The 12,628-nt window shown below is 43.8% G+C and overlaps 1 protein-coding gene across 2 annotated transcripts in view; it reads left to right on the forward strand.

Annotated features, from left to right (window-relative positions):
• SSU72 (SSU72 homolog, RNA polymerase II CTD phosphatase) overlaps positions 1–12,628 on the forward strand; it is a 63,810-nt gene that overhangs the window by 29,762 nt on the left and 21,420 nt on the right. The gene's annotated exons all lie outside the window — the stretch shown is intronic.

Genomic DNA, 12,628 nt, shown 5'->3' on the forward strand with positions numbered 1-12,628 from the left:
GGTTTCTTCTGGACAACTTCTACAGCGTCGTTATGCATTGTCACTACAGAATTCTGCAGCTCATGGAAAACTGGGAATTTGGAAGCTGTGCCAGAACAAAATCCAAAACCTTTTTATTAAATTCCACAGATCTTAATTTTAAAACAACACAAGGAATGGTGTATTAATGGTCCCCTTTTTTCCTTAAATTCAAAACGGTTTTAATGAATTGCCACAGAAATTCTAGTGTTCTGCAAGATTCAGTATTGCTGTGCCACAGAAATCTGTGTCACAGGGAACACTGGCTCTGCTAGCAAGCATCAATTTTTAATGTGTGCACAAGATTTGATTTAGTGAGGCTGAGTTACTGCCCTGTTGAGTGCACGGTCAGAATCTTACTCTAAGTAGCTCTGCAAGATACCATTGGGTCTTCTGTTACACTGCACATCTTGTCTTAACGGACCTGACTGTCATGCACTGAAGAACATATGTGGCCTTTGAAGGTGCCACGGTCCTGACCCCTTGTATTCAGTAAAGGTCCCATAGGTTTTTCTCCAAAGATAGTGGTGTTTTAGCCACATGTTCTGCTCCAATTCCAGTTTGGCGAACTTTGCGTATGTAAATTCTCTTTGAGCATCAGTTAGATATCAGAGTGATTCTCAAACGGATTGGTAGATCCTTTTTCGGTGGTCTATGAGGCTGGGAAAAACACAGTGCAGGTGGGAAGGATAAAGAAATTAAAAGGTTCGGAGTGGTCCAAGAGATGACTTCTCCTAAGAAACAATCCTCAGAAAAATATGAGGAAGGCCATAGAGTTCTTCACTTTCCTGGAACAACTGCGTAGTGTTGCAGTGTGCTGTTTAACAGCCTTGCTAAACCCCATGGTCAGCTGCCATTCAATGGTAGGTGACATGATAGATCACCTTTCCAGTCTCTTACTAAAAGCCTATACGATGCTTTACAATCTATTTGGATAAGAAGTGCTATGACAGGTTGTTTTAAATATATCTTTACTTTAGTGTTGGAGATGAGGGGAGGGACTTGCCTCACCTGACACATACTCAGGTTTGCTGTCATTGAACTTAAATCTTAGAAAAAAATACACAGTACAATGTAGCCAATAGGATAAAATTAAAAAGGGAATAGTCTTCAGGGGATTGGGGAGCAGGGAGGACCTCTGCTGAACAGGAAGCCTTGCATTTACCTTTTTAAAAAAAAAAAAAAAAAGCCACTGAATCTGGTACATAATCTACAGTCAGGAGATTCTGCGGACTTTAATATAAAATCTCTTTAATCTGGTAAAGATATCTAGGGTGGGGAACTCTTCGTGTTATGTAGCTGAACAGAGCTTAGACTCCTAATGTAAACGCCTCTCTTGGACTTGCTAGCCTTCATGTTGAGTTAAGATCACTGGTCTTGCAGAGCCTTGTTAATAAATATTGATTATGGTACCACCTTGGAGTCCTGTTGTGCTGGGTGCTGTACAAGCATAGAAAAGAGATACCTGCCCTGAAGGACAACATGGATAGTTCTGGTGGATCATCTGTATGCAGATGTAGCAGTTGGATTGGTTTGATAAACTGTAGTCACTCAACTGATTTGTCAAGCTTGTGTCACAAATGTAAGGGGAGTTTTGTAATAACTCAAAACCTCTCCATCTTCATTAACAGGATGTCTATTGGATACATAACATGTGCTTTGAAGTGTATGGCTATAAAGGCAAACAATATTTAACCAACAAATAGTAACAACTCCAGGGAGGTATAAGGTATAAATATATCTCTTGTCTCAGACCTGATCTCTAGTACATGGCTATTGGACTTGAATGCTTTTAAAAAATCTTGTAATGTCCTTGTGGGAAGGAAATCACTGCTAAAAGGGCAGCTCCTGCATTTCTTGTGCACCGAGAGGCTCCTGCTGGGTGTTAGGAATGCAGAATTGGGCTAAAATAGAACTTCAGACAATAACAAGTTATTGAAATAAGGGGTAGCACAATGAGTAGAGAGCCGAGTGATTCAACGTTAAGCCTGCTACACCATCCTGCACTCCTGCTGTGATAGGGGGATGGGGAGAGCCTGACAGCATGAGTTAAGAATGTTAGCCTTTTACATTTTCTTCCACTTGTCAGTAACACCCTTAATGTTACTTAAAAATAGTCTGTCTGTCTGAATCTATTTAATACTACTTGTATACTGCTGGCATAAAGATTGCCTGCAATTTACAATAATTGAGACTGAGCTTAGCTTGAGAACAGAGTAATTCTTCACAAAACCGTAGAGTCTAGTTCAGAGATTTTTATTTTCTTGGTTATTTGCAGTTATTCTTATGTCTGATTTCAAATGCCCTGAAGAAAATGCACATTTTCTTTTAGAAGCAAAAATAGCTGAAGCCTTTAAAATTAACATGTAAATATCTCTGCAGCTAAATATTTTACATTAAGAAGTTGCAGATAATCTGGGGTGCTTTGACTTTATCTATTCAAGTGAAGTCTATTGAATTTTCTCCCCCCAAAAAAGTACTTGTGGTATCTTCGAAACTAACCAATTTATTTGGGCATAAGCTTTCGTGGGCTAAAACCCACTTCATCAGATGCATGGAGTGGAAAATACAGTAGGAAGATTATATACACACACACACACACACAGAGAACATGAAAAGATGGGGGTTTTCTGTTGTGTTTTAAACTTGGATTTTTTCCCCCTGACATTTTATAGAACTCAAAGATGAATACTCTGGAAAAGCACCTGTATATCTTGGAGAAAGCAGCATGATCTGAGGGTGAATGGACATAGTGGGGGAGATACTTTAGTTAAGAGCAGAATTAAATGGACATAATATTACTTACTGTCCTACCAGCTTTGATTGTCCATTAGATCTCCCTAGCAAAGCAAGGTAGAACCAGGCTAGTGCTGGGGTGAGAAGCTTCCAAGGAAAATGCAAGGTGCTGAAGTGAGTCTAGTGGTAATTCACTGAGGATACTCTTTCTTCTGAATCAGTGCTGAAACACTGTCCCAAAAAGGTTTTAAAAGGTGCTGTGCTGCCTGAGGTGCCATTTCCTGAATGAAACCTAACTCTTGGGACTTGTTTACTTGAGTAAATTCTGCCCCGGTTTCTTTTCCCCTCTTTACTCCTGACCTTTATAACGTCCCCAGTTGAGCTTTAGCTTTCAGCTCCGTTCTCCCTGTCGAGCTGTAATGGAGAGAAACAAACCTTATCAGAGATGTTTCATGGCCTGAGGGGCGGGGAGGCTAGAGAGGGGGCTCCTGGCAGTGAGAGTGGGGGAGCAGACTGAGGGAATTGGCCAGGAATAGGGAGGCTCACTTGCTGGCCTCCCTTTTATTCAGAAAACCTCCTTTGTGCCTCAGAGTCTATTCACCTCCTCGTCAGAACCCCTAGAAAGTGTTTGAATGCCTAATGATTCAAAGGGCTCCCTTTCTGCACTTCATAAGAATATCCTGGCCAAATTCTACCTTGGGTAACGATATTCTGCCTCTCTCAATTCCCCCTATAGTTTCAGTTGGCTATAGATACTCTTTACTTCCTCTCTTTAAACTGTTGTGTAATGCTAATAAGCTGCTGTCCACTTCCACCTAAAGTGGCTGCCATTCAGCGGTGGGCAAAGTGGTTTTCTGTAGCTGGTTCGTAAAGCACTCTGGGGTCCACCTGGCTGGAGGATGCCGGCCTACTTTATTACATTCCTTTTGTCCTGGTCCTTGGCTGGGAGACTGTGCTGAGTGGAGCTTGTGCTGTGCTGTAAATTTTTTTAAAAAATTTATTTATTTATTTTTTGATACTTGACACTGAAAGGCTTTAAACCCTTGTATTGAAATTCTGGCTCCATGGAAGTCAACAGCAAAACTGATTTGAATTAAGTGGGGCCAAGATTTCACTCTTTGCTGTTGGTTCTTCGCTAGAAGACTCAGGTGTCTGAGAAACTAAGTTGAGGGGGGGAAATTAATACTAAAAATTTGAATTTGAATAGTCTTTAAAAGGTCCAATTTTCTGCATATCAAAAAGTTTCCAGTCTTTTGCAGGAACGAGAGCTTACTAGAGAAGGGACTGTAAGATTCATTGATTCAAAACCTTAAAGTTCTCAAAGTTCACTACTAGATCCTTTTAAAATTAGACTCTTTTCTACAAGGACTGCATCTCACCTTTGCATTCATGTTAAAATGGAAAGACTATTGGATTGGTATTTCCATTTCAAGGAGGCAACATTAACTGCAGGCTCCATTCAAGGATCAAAGAGTAGGTCTCTTCTTAAGATTTAAAAATACCATCAATCTGTTTTCTTGCTCAATTTTTACTCAAATACATTTCCTCTCTTGCCATAGTGAGTCTCTGCAGCTCAGGAGTATACCCTAAAAGATTCAGAGCCTGAGGTTCATTCATATGTAAAACTGATGTTTAAGAAGTCTTTAAAAATCCTGCGAAGCAAATCTAAATTCCTTGATTGGTTGAATGTCAGTGATATCAAATGAAATGTATGTCAGCCAGGCCGCTTTGGATGGATGTACCTTTTTTTTTTTAAACAGATCAGAAGGCAGTCCATAAAAATAGCATGCTCAAAGTAAAGGTGAGACCTTAACCTAAGCTCACATCTACTCTGGACAGACAGTTAAGGGCTTAAGGCATGTTGAGGAGTTTGGCCTGATGAACTTAGCCAAAATGACTACCTCTTCTCTTGCTACTGCCGTTGAGGCAACATGCTATGCAATTGGTAAGCTCCCTCCCTCCCAGGTCTGGCTGCTCTGTAGTTCGTAAAACACTCCTAAATTTCATTCTGGAGGATTCTAGAGTACAATATTTATTAGATTAATGTATTCCAGAAAAGTGTGAGATGCATTGCTCTGGTGGAAGCAAATGGCTCTTTTCTAAGCCAATCAGTGAAGCAGATCAGTAATGAACACCTTTGACATTATTGCACCAATATCCATCCGGCAAAATAACTAACAACCCTACGTCTTCCCTTAATGCTGAGCTCCATATAACCAAAGGTCCCTGGAGCAGTGCAACACTTTACTCTTATAAAACTGGACCGCTCGTTAGCCTCTCTCCCAGGTAACTTGCACAGTGACTGCAGCTCCTCCTGGTCAGCTTGGTTCTCAAATACAAGTTCCCACTGCCTCTCTTCCCTGTTTCCACCTCTCCCTTCCAACCTTTCACCTTTATGCTCTTTGCATCAGCTTCCCTCAGCTGCCACTGAGGCCTGGTCTACACTTACCTGTTTTGCAGGTGTAGCTATGTCCGTTAGGAATGTGGGGGAAAAGCACTCCCCTAACCAATGTAGCTTTGTCAGCAAAAGCCTCCGTGTAGATGCAGTTATACCAGTAAAACAGATTTTTGCTGATCTAGCTTAGTTTGTTTGAGAAACTAGTATAAGCTGTTCCAGCAAAAGAACTGTTCACTGGGATAAGCGGTATCTCCACTAGGAAGGTTGGCCAGCATAGCTATATAGGCAAACCTTTCCTAATCGAGTCAGGGCATGAGCCTCCTCGTTTCTCCACTCATGGGCTTTCTGAAAAGAGTTAAGGAATGAGAGGGGGACCCTTCCATCAGTCCTGGTGTAATTGAAAGTAATTGCAATGGGCATTGGTTTGGTGACAGTATTTTAACAGTATTGAAACAGATTTCAACTAGCATCTTTGTTAGACCGCCAATTGGAACTGGTGATGGATCCTGTCTGATTCAAATCCAGCCCAGATTGGTTGTGTCCCCTAAGTGATGAGCGTTTAGTTTAAGGACACAGCAAAAAAAAAATTGGCAGTTTTAACAAGGACTGAATAGGGGAGAGGAGTTTATATACTACCTTTTTTCCGCTCAAGTTGTCTCTTTCAAGTAAGCATTGGGGAAACTTGGGGGCAATGTGAGGGAAGCTTACACTGCTAACCTACTGCTAGAGAAAGGATCTCAAAGGAAAGAGCAACCTCCAGGACTGCCACGGTAGTGTCACTAGTCACACTCAAGCCAATACAATTGCTAGGCCTGACTCTTCCTTTGAGTACGTGTCTACCAAGCCTTTACAATTAGGTTGGGTCCATTTGTAACAGACCTGTTAAAAAACATTGCCATTCTATTTGATGTTTCCCCATAATTGTAGGCCAAGGCACTTCCTATTCTACCTTCCTAGCTTTTTGTGACTGTCTAGGATCTTAAACACATATCTGAGTATTCTGTCTTGAAGGCTTATCTGCAATCCATTTGCAGTGAGCGTGGGTTATTTTTCTGTAAACGTAATGCTTATATGATGTCTGCCACTTGGTAGTATGAAGGGGCTTAGCTGTAGAACAGATTAATTTCCCTTCAGGCAGAGCTAGTCTCCCTGCTACCGACAGGATTCCTCCCCAGATTTCCCAAGCTAAGCAGCTACACGTATATTCTCTAACTGTGCCTTGTGGGATCACAGCTTTTAGTTTTCCTAAAGCATCTAGTATCTTGCTGCTAGTACCCAACAATTCAAATCATAGGAGGTACTTTTGGGAGAGTCCCTGGGTAGTGAATTTGATTTACATGTCTGGTAATCTGAGCCTTTATAGTTTCAGTGATTTAATCCTGCTATTTTTGCCACCAGAGACATGAAATGTTGAGCTCAAGAAAACCAACCCTGTTGGCATATGTGCGTACGGAAGAGCAAGTGAAGCATGAAATTTTAATCTTTTTGATTAGTGGTTCAAATCACAAATGCAATGTGGAGTAAAGTATCCATACTCTCAAAGATGCAGGATACTGAAATTCGGAGTAAACTGAACAAAATTCCTCTGGCAATAAACTTGCATCTGAGGGAGGGTTAGGCATAAATTATATGTTCCCCTAAAACATGTTGAGAAGAAACTTCTGTGTAACTTGTTTTGTGAGGCTCTGTGCAGGCAGATGTGATGGATGTCTGATTCAAAATAAGGTAAGATTTTTCAAAAGGGCCTAAGATGCCTGTCTCATTTTCAGAAGTGGTTTAGACAGTTAAGAGCCTAAGTTGTATTGACTTGAATGAGATCTAGGCTTCTAAGTCACATGGTGCTTTTGAAATTTTACCCATAACCTACATCATGGGAAGGGAGGAATCAGGAAGAGGGTAGGAGCAGGAAAAATACAGCCTTGAGTCAGCCACATCTTGTCTGTCCTGCTTCTGGTGTGAGGCCCCAAAGTGTGTGGCTAGGCATGTGTGGGGAGCAGATTGTTTGGTTTTTAGATTTGGAAGGACGATTTATACTGCAACAAGTGTAGGGGAAGTGGGGTGCTTGCTCTATGCTTATAACCTGAATGTTCTGGCACTATTTTCCTCTATTCAGGGAGAGAGGCCCAGGAGTGCACAGGATGGTAGACTTTTATAGCAATTGATCACCATGCTGCATATTACATCTGGCAGTGTGAGTAGGAAGCGCTATTATGGGAGTGGGAGGATATGTAATGCATTGCCAGTTGCAAATGCACATGCAGTGCCCTCCCAACAGAAAACAAGTTGGCTCAACAGTATTCCCCCCCCCCCCCCAAAAAAAAAGCCCCAAACAAAACATTCTATGTATGAAATTACATACATGGCTTTGAAGTATTCTGCTTGATGATCTCTCCATTAATGTATGCTACCAGCATGTGTGCAAGAAGTGTCTGGAAGAGCTTCATGTTCCAGATAAAAGTGCTTAATCAGCTCTGAGAAATGTCTTTAAAAAGCAGCACTTTTTTCAGAAATGATTTTCTACAGTGAATTTCGGAGATAAAGGGCAGGCAGCAAATGGCTGGGTGCGATATAAATAGCATTATGCAAATGCCTGCAAACTATCATCTAAACAGCCAAGGCCACGGCAAATTATGAACAAGTGGGGAAAAATGCTGTTAATCCTCTGATTAGGAATAAGTTATGTTGAATACCATATGGAGCAGCAGTACTCAAAGTATGTGCTTGCTAATGCTTCGGATGCTAACCTTTCCTGGAGGGAGGGGAGAGGAATGCAGCTGCACTGCAGAGTGGATGCTTTAGACTGGTCCAACACAACCTCTCCTTTCTCAACTGGCTATATCTCATTGCTGAAGCCAACTTGCTCTTGCAGCGTGTGGAAGAAAAATCTTAGGACTGTTTACAGTTGTGGCCCGCATCATGCGGGAGGTCAGACTAGATGATCATAATGGTCCCGTCTGACCTTAAAGTCTATGAGTCTGAGATGTGGACTGAAGCAAGGCAGCTTAGAAATAAGTTGGCTACCTTTTTGGGCAACCAAAGGCAGGGATAAGGAGGGATCAATATGTTCAAGAGGCAGTTTCTCAGCTGTTGCTCCTGGGTCTTGCGGCAGCGAAAGCGGTTAGATTGTCATGCATTGTTGCTGCCCAGTGGAAGATTTGGCAGTCTCCAGCAACATTACAAGCATGTTCACAGCAGGAGTAGACCCATGCTAGCATTGAGAATTGATGTGAAATGGGTTTGCTCTGAAAAGCATGTTATAAAAGTACTGTAGGCAACGTAGGGTATTGGTGTATAACAAGCTTCTCAAAACTGAATCCCTCTCCATGCTGTTCAGGAAGTTGCTAGAACCCAGCCAACAGTAAGTATATTCAGATATGGTTGTCTTAGAACCTAGTGCTAGAACAGAAATCTCTTTGAAATTCCCTTGATATGTGCCCAAATCATCCTTTGCAACCAGAGCTTTTTGGGGGGGAGGGGAGGAAGGAATGTGGAATAGGGAAATGGATATCTCAGTTCAGCTGAGTAGTGATGAGGAGGTGTTGAGTTCCATGGATGCTCCTGTGGAGGAAAGTGTCAGCTGAAGCCAGCCATCATGCTCCTGGAATGATGCAGGCCTGTGCAGACTCCTAAAGCTGCCACATGCATGACAGGGCACTAGTTGAAAAACTGGATTGGGAATGGGGAGGAAATAAACCCTTGCTTCCCGTATGCCATTTTCTAACCCATGCCACGTTACTCCCCTGCATTTATTCCGATCAGTGGGGTGAATGTGACTGTCCTAACTCATAGAATTTACTTCCAGAGACCTTTCCACGGTGGAGAGCAGTCTTGGACAGCTGAAACCACTTTGAGGGATTGTGACTGTGCACAGAACCCCACACTCTGGTGACACTAAAAGAGTTAGAAAAAGAAAATGTCACTGCTGTCTCGGAGAGGGAGGGGGTCAGCATCTGGGATAATTAGCCCGCCCTAAAATCCTGCTATGCCCTACTGCCTCCTTCCCTTTACTCAGGCTTTAACATTGCCAGTAATCTACCTAGACATGGCCTTTCTTGTCCCTCCAGGCTCCCCTACCCTAAAAGAGAGCCTATCTTTGGTGTCTTCTACTATTGTCCCCTCACCCTGCCTCTTTGCTCCTCAGAACATAATCTTTGGGCTGTTTGACCATCAGAGGAAAGTCTGCCACTTATCTGAACCCTTGTGATGGGCTCCCTCTCTTCTCAGTTGCTTGATCCTCTGTGTTCATTCTCCACTCCCTTCCCACTGCTGCCAAGTTAGTGTGCCTCTGCATGCTGCTCGCTATTAGCTTGTCCGCATTCTGCAGTTCCCTCGCTAAGTGCTCAATGTCTGTCTGACTGGGGACCCCCCTCCCCATTACTGTCAATATCTTTTCCCACAGATGGGCTCTAGGGCACTGAGCGCTAACAAGCGAGTGGTGAGGGAAGCCTTGGGGCCCAGCAAAAGGCTGCTAGGCATGCTGAGAAAAGAAGCCGCCATGGGATAGGGAGGGAATTTTTCCCAGTACAGCTTGGCTTTCGAAAACGCCCTGTTTTGCCTGCCCACCTTTAATGTGATATGCTGTGATGCTGCTCTTGCTGTGATTCCCAGGAGTCAAAATCTACTGGGACACATTAGCACCATTACCACCGGCCAGCTGTGGGTAGAAAACAGCTTGCTCTAGGAGCTCTAGCAGTGCTGTGGGCCAGCAAGCAATGCAGCTGAGCAACACAAACTGTTCTGCTCCTTTCAACTTTGCAGTGAAAAGGAAAAATCGAGTCATGAGGCAAGGGTGAGGGCAATTGTCCTCTTTGTAAATGATCCATGCACTAAGTTCACAGGCCAGTCTGTGCATAGTAAGGAAACACAGAATGCTGTCCAGTGGGAAATGCCTTTTTATTAGCATGTCCAGCTCATCTAACCCAGTGCTGGGTTGTTACCTGGAAGAGGTGATTTTTGTCCCTGTCTGTGTTTATAAATGACTCAAGCAGTGGTGCTTCCACTACTTCCCTCAGGAGACTATTTCCCAGGCTAGGTCTACACTATGGGGGGGGGGCATCGACCTAAGATACGCAACTTCAGCTATGTGAATAGTGTAGCTGAAGTTGCGTATTTTAGGTCGACTTACCTGGCTGTGAGGACGGCAGTGAGTCGACCGCTGCCGTCGACTCCGCTTCCGCCTCTTGCCACGGTGGATTTCCGGAGTCAACGGCAGAGCGATCAGGGATCGATTTTATCGTGTCTTCACTAGACGCTATAAGTCGATCCCCAGTAAATCGATTGCTACCTGCCGATCCGGCGGGTAGTGAAGACGTGCCCCCAGTCTAATAGAGCTCACTGTTACAAAGTGTTTCTCTGCTACTCAGCCTCAATTTTACCTTGCTCCGTTTCATCCCCTTACTCCTAGTTGCACCTCCACAGCCATGATTAGGAGATCTGAGGGTTGCATTTTACTTGATTGTGATCACTCTCTCAAATCCACACTCCCTCCAAGGCACTAATTTTAAAAGAATCAATGTAGGTTAAAATGCCAAATGCAAAAGCAATTGAGAAGCTTTCTCAAGTAGGAGCAATCAAAATTGTGCACAGCTGTTCTCTGTTAATAGGAAAGAAGGCCAAAGCTTAGCCCAGCATGGGCTAATCTTTTGTCCCTAGTATAAGGTGGGGGAAGCCTTTACAGGGCTTGGTACTTAGGTCCTATGTACAGCAGGAGCGCTGTACCATTATAGGAATTCCAGTATACTATAGCTGCAAAGTGCTCCTAGTTTGCAAAGCTGCACTTTGTACCAGTATGTCAGTAACCCCTAGCTCTTTTCATCAGTAGATCTCAAAGTGCCTTACAAAGGCGATCACTATCTTCCCCATTTCAGTCCTGAGGAGCGAAATAAACTATACCAAGAGAAGTGCAGTTTTACCAGTACGGTATAGCTGTGTCTACACTCGAGACTTCTGCTGGCACAGCTATGTCCGTTAGGGATCACACCTCTTCCCATTCCTGACCAACCAAGCTATGGTGTCAGAAGCCTGTAGTATAAACATAGGCTCCGTTGACGAAGGCAGCAGAAAGACCACCCTGTCAAAGGTGATAGAGGGTAGCGAAGTAAGAGGCAAGACCTACAGGACAAGGAAGAGAGTGGTGAGACATGCTCCCTGGAGGTGGACCTTTTTAGAGAATCATAGAATCATAGAATATCAGAGTTGGAAGGGACCTCAAGAGGTCATCTAGTCCAACCCCCTGCTCAAAGCAGGACCAATTCCCAGCTAAATCATCCCAGCCAGGGCTTTGTCAAGCCGGGCCTTAAAAACCTCCAAGGAAGGAGACTCTACCACCTCCCTAGGTAACGCATTCCAGTGTTTCACCACCCTCCTAGTGAAATAGTTTTTCCTGATATCCAACCTGGACCTCCCCCACTGCAACTTGAGACCATTGCTCCTTGTTCTGTCATCTGCCACCACTGAGAACAGCCGAGCTCCATCCTCTTTGGAACCCCCCTTCAGGTAGTTGAAGGCTGCTATCAAATCCCCCCTCATTCTTCTCTTCTGGAGACTAAACAATCCCAGTTCTCTCAGCCTCTCCTCATAAGTCATGTGCTCCAGACCCCTAATCATTTTTGTTGCCCTCCGCTGGACTCTTTCCAATTTTTCCACATCCTTCTTGTAGTGTGGGGACCAAAACTGGACACAGTATTCCAGATGAGGCCTCACCAATGTCGAATAAAGGGGAACGATCACGTTCCTCGATCTGCTGGCAATGCCCCTACTTATACAGCCCAAAATGCCGTTAGCCTTCTTGGCAACAAGAGCACACTGTTGACTCATATCCAGCTTCTCGTCCACTGTGACCCCTAGGTCCTTTTCAGCAGAACTGCTACCTAGCCATTCAGTCCCTAGTCTGTAGCAGTGCATGGGATTCTTCCGTCCTAAGTGCAAGACTCTGCACTTGTCCTTGTTGAACCTCATCAGGTTTTTTTCTGCCCAATCCTCTAATTTGTCTAGGTCCCTCTGTATCCGATCCCTACCCTCTAGTGTATCTACCACGCCTCCTAGTTTAGTGTCATCTGCAAACTTGCTGAGAGTGCAGTCCACACCATCCTCCAGATCATTAATAAAGATATTAAACAAAACCGGCCCCAGGACCGACCCTTGGGGCACTCCACTTGAAACCGGCTGCCAACTAGACATGGAGCCATTGATCACTACCCGTTGAGCCCGACGATCTAGCCAGCTTTCTATCCACCTTACAGTCCATTCATCCAGCCCATACTTCTTTAACTTGGTGGCAAGAATACTGTGGGAGACCGTATCAAAAGCTTTGCTAAAGTCAAGAAATAACACATCCACTGCTTTCCCCTCATCCACAGAGCCAGTTATCTCATCATAGAAGGCAATTAGGTTAGTCAGGCACGACTTCCCCTTCGTGAATCCATGCTGACTGTTCCTGATCACTTTCCTCTCCTCTAAATGTTTCATAATTGATTC

This window comes from Trachemys scripta, chromosome 19, assembly GCF_013100865.1.
Source record: "Trachemys scripta elegans isolate TJP31775 chromosome 19, CAS_Tse_1.0, whole genome shotgun sequence".
Lineage (NCBI taxonomy): Eukaryota > Metazoa > Chordata > Testudines > Emydidae > Trachemys > Trachemys scripta.